The sequence below is a fragment of the Pantherophis guttatus genome, chromosome 1, assembly GCF_059756535.1.
Source record: "Pantherophis guttatus breed Tessera chromosome 1, ASM5975653v1, whole genome shotgun sequence".
In the NCBI taxonomy this organism is placed as follows: domain Eukaryota; kingdom Metazoa; phylum Chordata; class Lepidosauria; order Squamata; family Colubridae; genus Pantherophis; species Pantherophis guttatus.
Window position 1 is genome coordinate 211,712,555 of NC_142063.1, and position 20,086 is coordinate 211,732,640.

Genomic DNA, 20,086 nt, shown 5'->3' on the forward strand with positions numbered 1-20,086 from the left:
TGGGCTGCAATGGAGAAACGAGCAATGGAGCAGCCGGCACAAGGGAAGGAGACGGAGCAGGGAGAAGAAAGAGGGAAAGCAGCCTTCTCCTTCCCTTGTCCGTTTCTCCATTGCAGCGCACTGCCCAGGATCTACTTTGATAGCGGGGGGAGGTAATTTAACAACCGGTTTACCTAAACCGGTGCAAACCGGATGAATCCCACCACTGCCCTGAATGCCTGGTGGCGCAGCAGACTAAAGCACTGTTATTAACACCAGCTGTCTGCAATTACTGCAAGTTCAAATCTCACCAGGCTCAAGGGTGACTCAGCCTTCCATCCTTTCTAAGGTAGGTAAAATGAGGACCCGGATTATGGGGGCAATAAGCTGACTTTGTATAAATATACAAAAGTATGAAGGCTATTGCTTAACACATTGTAAGCTGCCCTGAGTCTCCGGAGAAGGGCGGCATATAAATCAATTTTTTTTAAAAAAATGCCGTTGAAGATTTTACCTAGCTTGGTAATGAAATGTTTGGAAACCAACCTACAAGCTTGAAGAATGAACCTTCACCCTCATCCTACACCCGAGCTACAGAGATTCACCACTAGTGCAAAATAATAGCAGATTTCCATCCTGATTATATAAGGGCAGGCTAATCCTCCAGAAGGAAAAAACAACAACAACAAATCACAATTTATTTCATTATACTAAGTTGTATCATAGTCCTATGGGTTCAATGGTCTGAACAATAGGTGATATTTGATCTGGGTGCTGTTTACAGGCACAGTTACAGTTTTGGCTTGAAGAATGAAAAGGAAGAGAATAGTCTTGTTGTAGCTATCAATGAAACAGAAGCTGTGGGTTAAGGTTTTTCACATTAATAACAGCATTTAAAGCACTGTAGGTATAATTTGCAGAGAGAAGGAAGCTTTTGTTCTGTCAACTGACCAGGCTTAAAGCAGCATTTCCATAGACTGATAGTGATTAAGATATTGTACAAGGGATGATGCATTTTCAGAAATAAGTCTGGCTTCCCAGCTGGTTACCATCTGCTGTGTGACTGAAGTGAAAGAATCCACAACATGAAATTTGCTCTTATGGGTTTTTATGGGGAGCTGACATCATTGGAACCACACATAAAACTTCTGAGAGGTGAGCAGAACCAAAAAACAAATGTGAATATATATTTAGAATATTTCTGAGGATATTTATGCAAGCCTCTTTCTCTGCAGTCATACACTTACTATCCAGCTTCAGTGAGATTTCAGAGGCAGAGTTAAGAATACAAGCCACATTCTAGAGTTACTGGATGCTAGGACAAAATTTGATTAGAGTTTGTGTAGTTGAAATGAGGACATGTTTGAAAAGTAAAAAATGTATTTCTCTAGACAACATGTTTTGTCAAAAATCATGAGTTAACAGAGTTCCTTGTGTCTATATGAGAAGATAAATTGGTAGGAGGAAGGGAGGATGTTTGTAATTAATTCCAGGGACAGTGGAAACCATAGCTGCTTGCTAGATTGACAGTCTTAAATTATATATCTATCTTATTCTTCTCTCAGGCATACAGAGAGAGGGAGGGAGGGAGGGAGGGAGGGAGAGAGAGAGAGAGAACTGCTGTTTATATATACCAGGCGGCCCAAACTATAAAGACCATTAAACAAAAGGAACTAAAAGAAGAAACAATAGAGCACAAATGAATCCTCTAGTCTTTTTTTCCCCAAAAGAAAGAGTGCCTTTTAGCAAACCAGCTCAGACAAATTAGGCAAGCAGATAATTTTAAAACATGATAACAATATAGAGATTGTGTCTGCAGGGGCAGTTATGATGAAGATAAGTTGCCAGAGGCATCCCACATATGGTTCTTTTTGCTTCCAGAAGAGAGGGGAATATCAACATTAGCCCAACCACATTTTATAAAGAGCTGGAATAATGCTACATGATTATTTTGTGATCCATTCCCCCACCCCACCCCCCAAAAAAGGATTGTGTTGAAACTTGTGGGTGTAACAACATTAAACATTACTGGTAATTCTTGGTTTTATAATGAAAGCGGACAAAAAAAAACGCAATGTAAGGTGAACTATTTGAAAATACATACATGCAGCATTGTCTAACTAAACTTAAACTTTTTTAAAATGCAAAATTAAACTATTATAGATACGTGTTGATTCCCAGTAACAGTCAATGGGAGAGTCTCAACTTTGGACTGTGAATTTTGTTTGGGATTGAGTAAAATATTGTATCTTTCCAAGGTAAATTGGGCTGTTTTCTGAATCAGTGAGCCATTACATGAATCAAGCCTATATGGTATTTAATACAATAAAATAGTCAATATATGATAGACAGAGAGATAGAGTAGGTATTAGCCATATAAGGAAAGGCATTTGAAGGAAGATATGAGAGTCTTAAGCCAAAGTATTTGACATTGAAAATTTTATTTATTTAATTTATTTGCTGGCATGCCAATTCAGTCACAAAATGTATTTATAGTGATTCATTTCTTGTAACCCAAAGATGATGAGGGAAACAGCGCTCAAGTGTTAAGCACAGGAAATCAGGAAGCAAATGAATCCAGATTTATTGCATGCTAACACTCTCTACAAGAATCTGAGCTACTAATGGTCAAAGCAAATTGGCAGTAGATAAGAGTCAATAGAATTCAAGGTGGGCTGGACTTAGATCTCTTGTGGGCATGAAGGGACTCAAGACTGATGACATGCTTGACCCCTCCCTTTGACTCAACCTGGCCATCTCTTACATCAAGGTTCATCACTTCTGTTATCAATTGCCCTGCGGTGTTCACAAAGGCTATCACCATGGGCTGCTTTGCAAAGCCCACACAACTGAAGAATGTGCACAAAATCAATTGATTTTGCGAACAAAACACACAAAAAATAAGCAATTCAGATGCATAGCATTACATAGACACAGACAAAATTCAGAGATCGTTGGCATATTTATTTCTTTATGAAATGAAATAGTTCATCTGGGAACATACTTTCTAACGTACATTAGCAACATTTAAGCCAAATATTTAATACATCCAGAGCCTACTTATTTTACTCATACTTTTTTTTTTACATGATGCCTCTCATCTTGAATCTATTAGCAGCTGTTAGCAGTTTAATATCCAACTTCAGCAGCTAAAGAGTTTGGGAGAGTTTTCAAGAAAAATACAGAAATCTGGAAAAAAAAAAAACCACCGGTTTTATCTAAATCTTAGCTAATCCATCAGGATTTAGGAGGAAAAAAGAATTCAGAGATTGCTCACAAAATGGTTGCATTTAGAGTCAAGGGATATTGCAGATATTCTGTACTTGGTTTTCATCAGTAGGCTTCTTCCTGGCTTTCTATTTTTCTGTAAAGCCATGGTGATAGTTTTTCATTTGACCAATGATGGTGAGATAGGTTGCGTGAAGAAGAACTGCCTAGATTATCTAGGGCCTGTCTGAGTCTTCCTTTGTTCAGAGTCTAGGCTGTTCATGTTTAGAATTCAATATTTTACCTAGAATCTCTCCTAGGAATATTTATTTAGTCAGAGTTTTTATCTATCACATTGTTCTATCTGTTGTTTAGGGTAGATCACTCTTTCACTTTTCATGAAGAACAGCACACGAAGGCATAGGAATACTCTCTTGATAATGTGTTGTGACCTTGGTTGTGGTCTTCAGCAAATAGTAGGTAAAGGTTTAACCCTGTCTCCACCAAAATATGTTTCTAATCTGTTTATCTTGCCTCCTTCTCCAGGCACTTCTAGAATAAAGGATAGAGTTGTCATTTATTTATTTTATTTATTTCCTCCTTCCTTCCTTCTTTCCTTCTTCCCTCCTTCCTTCTTTTCTTTCTTTCTCTTTCTTTCCTCCTTCCTTCCTTTTTCTTTCTTTTCTTTCTTTTCTCCTTCTTTCCTTCCCTTCTTTTTCCTTCCCCCCCCTCTCTCTCTTTCTTTCTTGTATTAAATTTTTATGCTGCCCATCTCGCCTATAAGGTGATTCTGGGTGGCTTTATAAACAAGTCAAGATGGAAAAGACACACACTATTCCTTCCTCCTCTTATTTTTCCCACAACAACAACAACACTGTGAGGTGAGCTGGGCAGAGAGAGGTTGACTGACCCAAAGTCACCCGGCTGGCTTTCATGCCTGAGGCAGGATTAGAACTCACAGTCTGCTGGCTTCTAGCCTGGGGCCTTAACCACTAGACCAAACTGGCTCTCTTGGGTGCGATATATTCAGCTTAATTCCCCTTGCTCCAGTTTGCTCCTCTGAATTGCCTGCATAGAAGCATGAAGATTGCAGGTATCATAATTCCTGATTCCCACAAAGTTTGAGGGACTGGACACCAGAGCTTATTTTAATGCAGAAGTTTTCTGCATGCCTCATCTCTTTTCCTCTACGCTTGTGGGAATCCTCTCCAGCACGGTCTTATATCAACCATCAGTACATCTGCCTATGAGAGACTCAATCGTATTAAACAGGGGGAGTGTTGAAATTGAACTTTTATTGTCTCGGAGTTTATAGAGCTTCTCGCTTTTAGAGGGATACATTCATCTTCAGGGCAGTTTTATACGTATCTTAAAGGAATTATGAAGCCAAGAAGAAATGGGAAGATTGCAACTTGTCACATTACACAACATAGCTCATTTATTTCCCTTTGCTATCTGATGCTCAGTTTTTCAGAGCACAATACATTTCACTCCTGTTTCCAGAACTCAGAGGGCAATTTCAGAATAAAACTCTTATCTGTTTTGCTCCTTTTTGGAGACAAGGCCTATCAATGACTGTGATCTGTGTTCATTAAAGAACGAGGCCTTGAACAGTACGCTATCAATTTTATAATGCTGATGACATCATCTACTGTAACAATCATATAAATCAGTGGTTCTCAACCTCTGATCCACAGATCCCTGGGGGCGGGGGGGGCACAATGTCATCTGCAAAGGCTTGAAGATATGTTGTGATTTAAATCTTGAGTTACGTCTTGGGGGTCCATGGCCACAAAAGGTACCGTATTTTTTGGTCCATGAGATGCTCCAGACTATAAGATGCACCTAGCTTTTGGGGAGGAAAACAAGGGGGGGAAAATCTGCCTCTGCCTCCCAGCATCCATCCAGTATTCATCTGTCCTGTTTGCTGCTGCCACCCATTCACTGCAGCCCATTCACTGCTGCCCATTCACCACAGCCCATTCACTGCAGCCTGTTCCCCGGCACCCATTCACCACCAGCTCCTATTCGCTGCTACCCATTTGGTGCGGCCCATTCACCGCCATCGCCACCTGCTGGGCACGGCCCGTTTGCTGCCGCCCATTTGCCATTGCCATAGCCCATTCACTAATGCCACAGTGGCCCCTTCTAGAACAGCTGATCGGTGCCGCACCAACCTCCCTCCCCCCCCTCCGCAATATTCGGAGTATAAGACACACAGACATTTCCACCCACTTTTTTGGGTGGGGGGAAGTGCGTCTTATACTCTGAAAAAACAGTATTTAAAAAGGGTCCGTGGTAAAGAAAAGGTTGAGAACGACTAAATGAAAGTCATAATATGACAATGCAGAGTTAGAATTACTACGGCTATCAGCAGTAATGGAAACTATTCTTCATTGCTTAACAAGAACAAATATAGTTCTTGCTCCCATCCTGCCCCCCCCCCATTACAACCCCAATGACCTGATCCTGCACATGGTTCTACATGGCACAGAGACCCAATCTGAGTATCGTAGTCTCCAACTACACAATTTCAGCTCCAACAAACAAAGATGTATATAAAGCAATTTGTTGAGAAATCAATGGCCATGAAGCAGGGATAAATAATTTGTGATGTCAAGATGCTCTGAAATACAAATCCAAGCATGCTTATCATTGGCCATTATTGCTTAAGAATGCTGGGAGTTCTAGTTCAATCATATCGGGAGTGCCTTAGATTGCCTACTGCAACATAGGCAATCTGTGTTCGACTTGCATATGGCCCTTTGCCTAATTTTTCAAGGTTCTTTGCCAGTACCCTCTGCAACTTGTGGGAATAACTTGATTCGCTTGTAACCTGCTCCTCAGAAGACAGGAAAGAGGAGGCCTGGTGAAAGATTGCTCATCTTTCAATTCAAAAGATTCCAAATAAGAAGGGTTACTGCTGAACACCGCGACTGATGTTTCACCAAGCTGCCGCTAGTTAGAGTTTAAAGTGCTGAGCTAGATAGATGAAAGATTGATTCAGGCTTCTAAAAGCAGAGATCATATCTGCCCTATTTGGTAGTCCAGACTTAAACACCAAAGTCATGAATATTAAAATTACTTATATTATAGGGTTGCAGTAACAGAATCTTGCAAACCTGAATGGGTCTCCCCTCCTCCCTGCCTTTATCCCCAAAAATGAACAAGAGAACAGTCAAGACTGATGTGCCTTCTCAAATTACATTTCTGCTTTGGACTTCGATTTCTCTTATCACACCATTGCTTTGGCTGCATCTATTTCTCCTGTCCTTCAAGGTTATTCTCACAGCCCATTCCATCCCAGATGGAATGGGATGAGATGAGTTTGTTTCTTGCATTTATTTATTGTATAAGTGGTTCTTGATTTGCATATAAAGTAAAACAAACAGTCACAGTGCATCTGATTAAAAGCATCTGAAATCAATACATCATAAAGTAGCCAACCAAACATCAGCTTCTTCAAACTTTATGAAAGAATATTGTTTTTAGCATTTTTCCCCTCCCGAAAATGTGATCATGGAAGGGGCTAGGTTTAACTGGAATGCTGTTCCAAAGAGCCAAAGAAAATTAATACTCAACAGCAGTGCCTTCTAATTTTTGCACCCTTTACTTCCCAGAAGTAAAGGGTGATTCACTGCTCTTTAAAAGGCCAGATCCTGAAGATGAAACTCAAATACTTTGGTCACCTAATGAGAAGGAAGGACTCACTGGAGAAGAGCTTAATGCTGGGAACGATTGAGGGCAAAAGAAGAATGGGATGGCAGAGAACGAGGTGGCTGGATGGAGTCACTGAAGCAGTTGGTGTGAATTTAAATGGACTCCAGAGGATGGTAGAGGACAGGAAGGCCTGGAAGAACGTTGTCCATGGGGTCGCGATGGGTCAGACATGACTTCGCAACTAATAACAACAACAACAACTTCCCAGAAAGGAGGGCACTTTCGCCAAGAGATGATCTTGGGAACTTTTTCCAACTTGGGCTGATTCCAGCTGAAATTCCAGCTGAAATTTCCAGGTTGGGCTGATTCCATCTGAAATTAACAATCCTGGAGAACTGCAGCAAAAGATTTCAACTCATTACATTTGGTCGATAAGAGGAACTGTGTCTATTGGCTCCATTTCATATGATCCGGGATCTGTGTGCATATGTACCTCTGCACGAAGGCTCCTACTATAGGATTGGTATTCTCTGCTTTTTTGTTGGTGGGGCCATAGGGATACCATGTTTAGTTCTTTAAAGGTAAGTTTAGTTCTTTAAAGGTACAGATGACAAGTTGTAATCAGGAATGCAGCCAATGGAGATAATGCCAAAGTGCTTTTCTCTACTGAAGGTAAAATACTTTCCTCCATCTTTTTACTACCCAACAGGATGCAAAGTTGGCAGCTGAGCCCCCCCCCTATAATTCTCTCTTCAGTGACTTGCAAAAATTCTGCCTTCAAAATGAGTGTGGTTTTCAAAGCAATGCTATGTAGGGATCATGTAGCAACATTATTATAAGGCCAAGTTCAGTTTAAAAAAGCTTTCAAGGTGAGAGGAAAGGATTGCAGGAGGCATGTTACTACCACAATTACATCTAGAGAATATAAGTTTGTGATTCTTGATTAATGTATTCTATTTTTCTTTATGTACACTGAGAGCATATGCACCAAAGACAAATTCCTTGTGTGTCCAATCACACTTGGCCAATAAAGAATTCTATTCTGTTCTGTTCTGTTCTGTTCTGTTCTGTTCTATTCTATTCTATTCTATTCTATTCTATTCTATTCTATTCTATTCTATTCTATTCTATTCTATTCGCTAAAATAATAACAGAAGTGAATTGAACAGAAGTGAAGGCACCCTGTTATTAAGCTTATTAAGACCAGCTGCCTGCAATTACTGCAGGGTTCGAATCTCGCCAAGGCTCAAGGTTGACTCAGCCTTCCATCCTTTCTAAGGTAGGTGAAATGAGGACCCAGTTTGTGGGGGCAATAAGCTGACTTTGTATAAATATACAAAAGGATGAAGGCTATTGCTGAGCACATTGTAAGCCGCCCTGAGTCTTCGGAGAAGGGTGGCATATAAATCAATTTTTTTAAAAAAATTGAATTGAATTGAATTGAATTGAATCGAATCGAATTGAGTAGAATAGAATAGAATTGTTTATTAGCCAAGTGTGAATGGACACACAAGGAATTTGTCTTCGTGCATACACTCTCAGTGTACGTAAAATAAAATATACATTCGTCAAGAATCATAAGGTACAACACTTAATGATAGTCATAGGGAACAAATAAGCAATCAAATCATATTAGGAAACAGTCAATGTAAATCTTAAGGATACCAGCAACAAGGTTACCATCAAACAGTCATAAGTGGGAGGAGATGGGTGATAGGAACGATGAGAAGATTAATAGTAGTGCAGACTTAGTAACTAGTTTGACAGAGTTGAGGGAATTATTTGTTTAGCAGAGTGATGGCGTTCGGGGAAAAACTGTTCTTGTGTCTAGTTGTTCTGGTGTGCAGTGCTCTATAACGTCATTTTGAGGGAAGGAGTTGAAACAGTTTATGTCCAGGATACGAGGGGTCTGTAAATATTTTCATAGCCCTCTTTTTGATTTGTGCAGTATACAGGGTCCTCAATGGAAGGCAGGTTGGTAGTAATTGTTTTTTTCTGCAGTTCTAATTATCCTCTGAAATCTGTGTCAGTCTTGTTGGGTTGCAGAACCAAACCAGACAGTTATAGAGGTGCAGATGACAGACTCAATAATTCCTCTGTAGAAGGAAGTGAGTTGATGAAGAAGGGAGACAGAATACAACAAGTATTTCCCATCACCCAGTTCTGAATTTTTCCAGAGGAAAAAAAAATCCCAATAGGCATTTAAATTCATCCTGACTTTCTATACATTCATTTCTACCAATGGTGTACAGAATAAATGTCTTGAATTTTTCACCAATTCTTTTTTTTTTCTCTGAAGAAAGAGAAATTGCTTTTCAAGGGGAAAATGAGGAGATGAATGTGGTATTCTTATATCTATTTAACTGCAAAGTGCCCAAAGATACAAAGGCAGAAGGTTCACCTCCAATTATACAATTTGCCCTCCAGAAGTCTCCAGCTTGGTTGGTTGTCAGTCGTTCACTTGTATCAGAGAGGAAGACATTACGAGGGTGCTTTTCCTATGGGCCTTCACAGTGGGAGATCTGGGCTGCCAGGAAAGGCGAAAGTACAAATAGTCCTCAACGTACGACTACAATTGAGGCCAAAATTTATGTTGTTAGGTGAGAAATTTGTTAACTGAGTTTTGCCCCATTTTATGACTTTTCTTGCCACATTTTTAAGTGAATCACTGCCGTTGTTAATTAGCAACACGGCTATTAAATGAATCTGGTTTCCCCACTGAATTTGCTTGTCAGACGTGAATTTGCTTGTCAGACGGTCGCAAAAGGGGATCACGTGACTCCAGGACACTGCAACCATCATAAATGTGAGGCAGTTGCCAAGCATCTGAATGTAAATCACATGACCATGGGGATGCTACAGTGGTTATAAGTGTGAAAAATGGTCATAAGTCACTTTTTTCAGTGCTGTTGTAACTCTGAAGGGTCACTAAATGAACTGTTGTAAATTGAGGACTACCTGTAATGGGAAGCTTGCAGCAGGAAACAACACCACATCTTCCATCTCTGACAGCCTCACTAGCTCAAAAATATCACTAAATATCATAAATATCCATATAGTTTTTTAATTACATGGTCCTCAGAACCCATTAAAATCTTATCTAAATTAGTAAAAGCATTATAAAAACCTTCTTGTTTAGAGTCTTTTTCATATCTAGAATGTAGATATTGGAAGAAGAACAAGTCAAAGAACCAATGATAGCTTGGGGGAAAACTTTGGGCATAGCATTGATTTAGAGAAATGGCAAAAATTGTGGTCACATAACTATAAGATGACAATGTCTACGGCGTATAAAGAGAACTTGTATAAGATGTTTTACAGGTGGCATTTACCTCCGACGAGAATAGCCAGAATGTTTAAGAACAAATTGGAAAAGTGTTGGAAGTGTCATCAGACCCAGGATCATATTACCATATGTGGTGGACTTGCGCAGACGCTAAGAGATATTGGACTAAGATACATACTGTATGTGGCTGGAGAAGATGATAAAGAGACATATTGACTTTAAACCGGAGATATTTTTACTAGGGATCTTACCAGAGTCATATAATAAAGAATTGCAATATTTAATAGTGAATGTCTTAACAGCGGCTAGAATTGTATTTGCTAAAAATTGGAAAGGAGAGAAAATACTTAATGATGAAGAAATTATTAAGAAAATGATGGAATGTGCTGAAATGAGTAAATTGACATTGAAATAAGAGAACAGGAAGATAAACAATATTTGATATGGGGTTTGTTTTATCAATGGATAGAAAATAAAACATGGAGATGAGATATGAAATATGAAATGCAATAAGATAAAATATTTTAAACTCTTCTTTTAGGAAAATAAGCTTGTATATAGATATTATGAAGATTGCAGGAGCACAAAAGGATGAAAACCGTTCTATACACTGTCTGTAATGATTAGGAATGATGATGTTTCTATGTTTTGTTTGTTTTTTGTTTGAAAATAAAAAATGTTTTTCTCAAAAAAAAAATATCACAAAATAAAAAGAAACTTCCAAGCACTCAGAGAATCAGACAAAGATTATCCTCTTTTGCATGGGAAAATATTTTAAGAGATTGCCCAACAGATTTTGATTCTGAATTAATTGATACGATGGATTAGTTTAGCATCTGCACAGGAGGCTAAGCGATCCAAATTGGTATAAACAGAATAGTCTGCGTATTTTCTGAGCAGAAGTGAACCATTCTGGGGATGATGTTAAACATTTTGACTTATTTCCCCATGAAAGAACATTCTGCATGTTTCAGATTATTTAAGTCCAACAGGGATATTACAAAAAAAAAAAAAGGAGAGCTACAAATAAACCATTGTGCCCATAAAAAATACACCCTCCCTTCTAAAGAGTGATTCTTTATTCATGTTTAAATATCCCATCTCTCTTCTATAGAGCTTGGGGGCAATATAGATCCTGTTATCGCATGTTATTCTCAATCAATCCTGTTAGGTTGTGACTCGGTCAAGGATGTGCTAAAGCTTGTAAGCACAATCCAGTTCCAAAGCTCCGCATAATACATCAGAGTGGCTCTCTTAAGTAAGTGAAATGCACACCGATGGAAATGGTGTAACATCAAAGCACCCCCGATTCTAAAAAGGACACAGAGCTGAACAAATGGATTAACATGCACAGGAGGGAGAAAATTGTCATCTTGCCTAGAGAGGTGTTTATCCATGGTCACAAGAGACCAGAGACAAAGGTAACACCAAGCAAATGTTCATTTATTGAAGCATTTCTTTAACATATACTGTGATAACTTAAGAGGAAAATCTATCACCAAACATTCTACCAAGGGTGCACAGTATGTTAGGTAAATGTTTATGTATGTACGTTAATTATAACATAGCTCCAGGCAGTGTACCCTTAAATGAGGTGTCTCTATCAATCTTGTATCTCCCTCCTCAGCTGCTGCTAAGGCTGTTCTACTCCCATAATTGCTGAAACCATTTGCAAAGAGCAAAGAAATGCATTTGATAACCAGGAATATCTTCCTGGGCCAAGTTTTCAGGAGCTGGAAATTCAGCTGAGAAATAAATGCAGTTTCATAGGACATTTTGTGATAAATTCAGAAAACACTCCCCAAAGTGTAGTTGTATGCTTTTTAAATAATGTGCACTTTTAAGAATGGTCAACAATAGCAATAGCACTTCGATTTATATATCGCTTTACAGTGCTTTACAGCACTCTTTAAGCAGTTTACAGAATCAGCATATTGCCCCCAACAATCTGGGTCCTCAATTTACCCACCTCGGAAGGATGGAAGGCTGAGTCAACCTTGAGCCTGGTGAGATTCGCTCTGTCAAACTACTGGCAACTGGTGATCAGCAGAAGTAGCCTGCAGTACTGCACTCTAACCACTGTGCCACTGCGGCAACAAGATTTCTTAAGAATGTTTTCTTCTTGGAAATCTCTGTGGTAAGATGTAGTATATCTAGATATCTCAATATATTTAGACATCTCAGTATATCAAATTTCCAATCTAGTGCAGCGGTATTAAACTTACTATCTAAATTAGAAGTTGGAAACTTAAACATTTAAGTACTGTAAAACATTGGTGGCAATCTCCCTAAAATTTAGAATGGGGTAAAAATCTTCAGAAAATGCTCCAAATGTTTTTAAATGTTCCATCTATTATACAATGAAATAGATTAGCCTACAAGGACTAGCCTAGAGGAATTTGGCAGCAGAATTTGGTGGAGCATTCAAAAAGGAAATCCTTAAGAAATCCTTTCTAAACTTTGGCAACTTTAAGATGGGTGGACTTAATTTCCCAGAATTCTTGGAGTTGAGGCCCATCCATCTTAAAGCCAAGGTTTAAGCCAAAAAGTTAAGAAAGATTGATATAGATAATGCACGAAAAAAAAGTGAGTAGAGGGCAGGGGTGAAATATAAAATTTGTTACTACCGGTTCTGTGGGCGTGGCTTGGGGGGGTAATGTGACTGGGTGGGTGTAGCCAACTTTTTTTTTTTTAACTTTTCAAAGCATTTTTTCTAATGCTTTGAAAAGCCTCTGCTGATCAGGCAACTCAGCTGGGATCATCAGAGACTTTTCAAAGCAATTTTTTTACCACCTCTTCGGCCAAGAGGTTGCAGAAAAAAATGCTTTGAAAAGCCTCTGACAATCCCAGCTGAGTCGCGCGATCATCAGAGGCTTTTTTTTTTACTTTTAAAAACATTTTTTTGTCAGAAGAGGTTGTAGAAAAAATGCTTTTACAAGTAAAAAAAAAAAGCCTCTGATGATCGTGCGGCTCAGCTGGGCATGGGGGTGTGTGGAGGGATTTTTGCTACCAATTCTCCGAACCACCCGCCGCCAGCGCTACCAGATCGGGCAATCCAGTCTGAACTGGGAGCATTTCACCCCTGGTAGAGGGGACTTGTGACCTATATTGCTCCTTGTATGTCTGCATCCCTGTCTCATAACATCAAAATATTAACACGGAGCACCTGCAAATTTAGTAGAGGCTGGGACAATGAATGGCCACACATCAGTTTATTAATAACATTTTAAAATTTCTTGGACTAAACCAACAAAATTCTATAGCAGGAACTGAAGCTAGAAGTGATATTCCAAACCAATGGAAATCAAATGGGCATGATCAGCTAGTGACACTAAATAAGGAAGAGAGTAACTGATATCCTGTACCATGAGAATTTTTTTTTTTAAAAAAGTTTTCATGGCCATTGTAGAAACCTAAGCTCTAAATTTAGCTAGCCAGCTAGCTGCATGCTGCCTCAATCACAAAAGTAACTCAGAATTTCATACTGAAGAGGTGATTCCCTGGAGAAATTGAAAAGGAGAGGAGGTACAATTGCTACCTACATGAGGATAAAAGGGGAAATTGTCATAGTGGGTATCTTCCTAACATAAAACATTTAAACTATTATGTGCTGGCCAGATCCTCTGAGTCATGATGTTTTTTTGTCTCCTAGGAACATGAAACAGAGACAAGATGGAGCCAAGACTCATCCACCCAATGCAAAATTGTGCATCTCTGAGGGGACAAATTATATTGCAAAGAACAACTGAATCTCTCCAGACTCCAGGAAGCTGAGAACATCAAAGCCCAGGTGGTGACTTCTCAGAAGGAAAAAAGGGCGAGAATTGCTATATATCCAGATTGCTTCAGATGTGTCACCTTTCCCCCCAACCCTGTTCCAATGTGTGCGAATGTGTGCGAAGAAAAAATATTCATCAAATGTCTAGAATTCATCTGTGGTTCCCGGCATCCTGATATAGTCAGTTGACTCCATCACTGACTTTTGGAGGCGAGTCGTTGGCCCCCATGGAGAGGGCTCGCAACTTGGGCATCCTCCTGGATACACAGCTGTCCTTGGAGGAACATCTGACCGCTGTGGCCAGGGAGACTTTTTATCAGGTTCGCCTAATCCGCCAGTTGCGGCCCTTCCTAGATCGGGATTCCTTGTGCACAGTCACTCATACCCTCGTCACCTCTCACCTGGATTATAGCAACGCTCTCTACATAGGGCTCCCCTTGAAGAGCACCTGGAGACTACAGCTGGTCCAGAATGCGGGCGTGCGGGTAGTGACGCTCCCACATAACACCTCTCCTGCGTGAGCTGCACTGGCTCCTAGTGGTCTTCTGGGTGCGCTTCAAGGTGTTGGTTATCACCTTTAAAGTGCTCCATGGCATAGGACCTGGATACCTTCGAGACCGTCTGCTGCCACCAACGACCTCCCACCGACCCATGCGCTCCCACAGAGAGGGCCTCCTCAGGGTGCCATTGGCCAAGCAATGTAGACTGGTGGTCCCCAGGGGGAGGGCCTTCTCTGTGGGGGCACCTGCTCTCTGGAACTGCCCCCAGAGATACGAAGAATTCAAGACCTCGGTGCCTTCCACTGTGCCCTGAAGACCTTCCTTTTTCAGCAAGCCGGGCTGGCTTAATGCTTTTTAAATGTTTTTTAATATGTTTTGTTACTGTTTTTTAACTTTGGGGCCAAATTTATATATATCTTTTTAAATTGTTTTTAATGTTTGTATCTATGTTTTTTACTTTGGCTATACACCGCCCTGAGTCCTTTGGGAGAAGGGTGGTCTATAAATTTGATAATAGATAAATAAATAAAGGCAAACAACAACAAATGACAGACAGCGTGGACAAGGAACCAGGAACAATTCATCCTAGATCTAATATCTGGGAAAGAGCACTGGCTTTGCTGCCTTCTGATTGGTGAAGGAAGAGAAGGGAAGTGGCCAGCAAGCAAATAAACAGTGATGCTGTTGGCTACAAGGTGCCAGAATGCTGGGACAGTGATCTGGTGTTAAAAGTGACATATCATTACTGTGAAGAGGAAGAGTTACGCAAACCAAAAACATTGATTTCATCTGAACACTAGTCTAATGGCAAAGATTTTTTTGATTTCCTCATTAAAACCAATTTAAATGGCAGAGATTTGTAATTCCATACAACAAACCCTTATTCCGCTGACAGATCTTTTTGACTAGTATCAGAAATGACAAGAGATATTTTATTTTGAAACACTGCTTCAGGCCCAATTAAAATGATCCATTCTCACATCTGCCATGCTGTAAGACCAAAAAATTATGCAAAGACCTTTTGGACAGCACACATTGAGCTTTGTATGGAACATCCAGATTATCTTTTTCAAAGTTGAAATGCAATATTGTGAGCCAATATGGTGTAGTGGTTAAAGGCACCAGCCTAGAACCCAAGAGATTATAAATTCTGGTCCCGTTGGGTGACTTTGGGCCAATCACTTTCAGGCCTAGGAAGAAGGCAGTGGAAAATTACTTCAGAAAATCTTACCAAGAAAACTGCAGGGATTTGTCCAGGCAGTTGCCGGGCATCAAGACTGCCTCAAAGGCATCAAGAAAATCCAAGAAAGAAGGAATTTAGGATAATAAATTGTTGCCTTGTTTCTGAAAAGTTGTAATTCAGATCTTATGTCTTCTGCAAAAGGTTCCAAACTCAGTCCTTGGCACTGTAAAATAGAAGAAATGCTTTAATTTTTCCTGATAACACAAAGGGATGCTGCTCCTTAAATAAAAATGTAGTGAGCACAACAGACCAATGCCTTGACTAAGATTGGTATTAAAAAAAAACTTTCTGGGTCCCCTTGAAGACCAGAAGCTTTTTAACTCTCTAAGGATCTAGACCATATGAATCAAGGATGTTGGTGATGGCATGTAAACCTCAGGCACAAATAGGAACATACTAACAGGGATTGTTTGTGAATCTCCACTTGAGTTCTATCTTACATTTACAACAAGAAGCCCTGTCTATCTTCAACGTGTTGACAGTTTTATGCTGTTTATCAGCATAATTTACTACACCAGATTAACAATGGAAGAAACTGAAAAGCGTCTAATGCACTCCAGCTTTGGACACACACTATGAAAAAATGTTCTTATCCACTGACAAAGGATAACTTCTGTATTATGCAGGGAATCTAAAACCACACACTATCCCTGAACAGCAGCATATAAACACCGTCTTGGTTCTCAAAATTCTCCCGCACAAAAACTCTACTATTTCACTACAGAGAAAATGAACTACTCCATTGTGAGATGCTGCATAATGAAACGGTCCACAACTGCTACTCGGACCAGAGAAGGTGACTCAGCAGCATTTCACTGGTGGGCTTAAACTGTTGGGGTGGCTGAGTAGGACTTAGTTTAAATAAATAAAAAAATCATAATCTCACAGTAACATGTGCAGTAGCAGCAGAGAGCATGGTTGCGTTCAGGGTGTGCAAAACCTGGATAGCATTACAAAACTGGTAATTTTTTCTTTAAAAAAATATGGAACGACTTTGCATTTTTTTAGGTTTTGTTTTGAAAAGTTCTTATCACCTTTATCATGATTGTACAAAACGCAGGTTGCTAAGATCAAATGACACAAAATTGGTGCAACAATTTGGCATACAGTATTTTTCCGGTCTATCAGGGCAACCTGGTCTACTCAAATATGGGACGGAGCATACTGCTTCCGCTTTCGCCTTTCAGCCCCAATCCAGGACCCTTCATAGGCAGTCGTTTTTGTGACAAATTTGGCATACAGTTTGGACTGGGGGAAAAAATGGGATTTTAGCAGTTGTGAAATTCATTTTTTTTTTACTACCAGTTCTGTGGGCGTGGCTTGGTAGGCGTGGTGTGGCTTGGTGGGTGTGACTTGGTGGGCATGGCAGGGGAAGGATACTGCAAAATCTCCATTCCTACTCCACTCCACCAGAAGGATACTGCAAAATCCCCATTCCCTCCCCATTCCTGGGGGAAGGATATTGCAAAATCTCCATTCCCACCCCACCCCACTCTGGGGCCAGCCAGAGGTGGTATTTGCCAGTTCTCCGAACTACTCAAAATTTCCACTACTGGTTCACCAGAACCTGTCAGAACCTGCTGAATTTCACCCCTGGATTTTCACCCTTCTTTTTGGGGGGAAAAGGTGCATCTTATACTCCGAAAAATACGGAGTATTTGATTCCCTTCCTCAGCTACCATAAGGGTTTTACAGAAGCATTCAGTGTTTCAAATCCAGACAAATTTTTAAAGAAACATCATTGTTTCAGATTCACATAACTTCACATTAAGGCTGATCTAAAGAAGGACAAATGTCCTTTGCACATAATGTATTTGTCAGGTCAAAGAGCTATTAGCTAAAGATTAACAGAGCCACCACACCTGGGTTGTGGATCCTGCATGTCTAATTCAGTGGAGAAATCCTCCGAGGTTTGCCACTGGTTTGCTGTGCGTGCATGCGTGGTGCGCGCCAAACACGTGTTGCGTGCGCGCATGTGCAATGTGTGCCAAACATGTGCTTTGTGAGCATGCGCACCGCAGACTACAAAGCAGCATGGAAAAAGGAGGCTTAGGAAGGTAAGTAGAACAGCGAGGGGGGAACAGCTGTGATTTCCTGCTTTCTAGCAAGTATAAATCGTGTGGCATGGCTGATCGTCGGAAATACTGGTTCCGACGAATCGGTAGCATTTTTTTACTACCGGTTCACCCAAACTGGTAGGTTTTATTACTACCGGTTCGACCAAACCGGTGTGAACCGGTAGCATTTCACCCCTAGTCTAATCTAAAGCTGACTATCACTTGCTTCCTCCAAAGTATTCAGTTTACAATGAAATAAAGACCTTATCATATATTTAAAAAAAAACAACAACCAAAAACCAGTTAATTATGAAAGGCTTTCAGTTGCCCATACACCCATCCATCATACAAGGTTGCCTGCAATCCATTGCTGATCCAATGTAAATTTCTGAAATGATGTCATTCTCAGAAAACTACATTTGCATTTTCTTGCCATTACAGGTCTCTAAATCTGAGATCTTGTAACCCCAACCTGCTCCTATGCCAATATCCGGAGAGAGAATACAATAAATATGCACTATTGGTATATAAAACATTAGGCATAGTCCCACAGTGACTATAAACCAGAAGTGAACAACTTCTTTGTGGCTGTGAGCCTAACTTTCAAATTCTGAATTGTTTTTTTTTTTTTCTAGCCACCGAGATACACAGAGGTTTGATATAGAAGGAGCCTTGGGATGGAGCTGAACAATTTCTGTCCATTGTATGAACCCAGAGGAGTTGTGAGAGCTGTGCAAATTGACTAGACCTTCCTGCAGTTCTACCATAATAAATAAATTATTATCTTACTTGTGCAAGTTGCATATCTTGGTACTTAGAGGCTTTGATATTAATATTTAAATGTTAACCAACTCAGGGAAGAAAATGGAAAAGGCAGCAGGTTCTTATTCTCTGCAAAGATCTTTAAGCTTTTCAGTCTCCGTTATTCTGTTATGTATGCCTTTGAAAGTCAGAATCATCTGGGTCAGTTAACAAATTATATCGATTGCTGCTGGGAGGATAAACAGTAATATGGCCCTGAAACTTTTCTTGGTGTGCTAAAATCAAATGACTGCTTTTTCACACACCCATCTTCTGACCTGGACTGGATCTGGTATGTCTGAAGATCCCCTTAAGTCTCCAAACTCAATCACCGACACACTTCTGATGCTCTTTACCATATGGAAATGTTTCCTTACCACATGGAAGCATCAATACATGGGCAGCCACATAACATAAACAGAATCAGTATCGCTCTGTAATATTGTAGCATTAATTAAAAAGTCACTTCATAGCTTTTCAAGTTCTTATCTACCAAAATGACCTCCAAAATATTTTAGCTGGCTGAAAATCCTATTGCTATAAAGAACATCCCATCTTTGCATTGGGTTGGAGGTCATTTTTAAGCCTTGTCTCTATTAATATAATCATCACAAGTTAACTGTATCTCCTATAAATCATAGGAGTATAGAGTTGAATTTCAGCAGATTAACCCCTGAGAGTAAAAACATCTCAAGGTATCTTCTCCAAAGTTTCACCCCACAGATACATTGGATTTCAGTGCTCAATATCCAATACAATTGTGGGTGACATACACTGTAGTATAAGACACTTCAGATATTGAATTGTGGAGGGCTGACTTGAAGCACCCCTTAAGAGGGCCTGGTGGCTCAGCAGACTGATAGCATTGTGATTAACACCAGCTGTCTGCAATTACTGCAGGTTCGAATCTCGCCAGGCTCAAGGTTGACTCAGCCTTCCATCCTTTCTAAGGTAGGTAAATTGAGGACCCAGTTGTGGGGGCAATAAGCTGACTTTGTATAAATATACAAAAGTATGAAGGCTATTGCTTAACACATTGTAAGCCGCCCTGAGTCTCCGGAGAAGGGCGGCATATAAATCAATTTTTTTTTTAAAAAAGTGTGTTAGACTAGACCAGTGATGGCAAACCTTTTACGTCACCACGTGCCGGCCTGCATGCCGGAAATGGCACGTGAAACCATGCCACCTGGACCACGCAGCCTCGCTGGCCATTGCACACATGGGAGTACCAAAACCCAGAAGAGCAGTGTTCTGTTGCGCATGCACAAGCCGGCACCCAAACTTCTGGTTTCCGACACAGATGCACGCCCAACAAACAGCTGGCCGTCACGCATGGATGCAACATAAACCTAGAAGTTCGGGTGCTGGTTCGGGCATACGCGATGGAACGCTGCTCTTCCGGGTTTCGGAGATCCTGCGCGTACAAAGGCCAGCTGACTGGCGCGCGTATGTGTGCACAGGAGCGCGGATGAGGAGCTAGCGCAGCCGCGCATCCCTCACGGGATGTTTCTGCATGCTGCTTCTGGCATGCATTCCATAGGTTCGCCAACATGGACCTAGACCATCCTTTACTTA

The 20,086-nt window shown here is 40.4% G+C and overlaps 1 long non-coding RNA gene across 1 annotated transcript; it reads left to right on the forward strand.

Moving 5' to 3' along the window:
• Positions 1-1,042: 1,042 nt before the first annotated feature.
• Positions 1,043-18,430, forward strand: LOC117674126 (uncharacterized). Its single transcript, XR_004593690.2, has 3 exons — positions 1,043-1,134; positions 13,785-13,922; positions 18,346-18,430. It is a non-coding gene; the product is annotated as an uncharacterized LOC117674126 (long non-coding RNA).
• Positions 18,431-20,086: the final 1,656 nt, after the last annotated feature.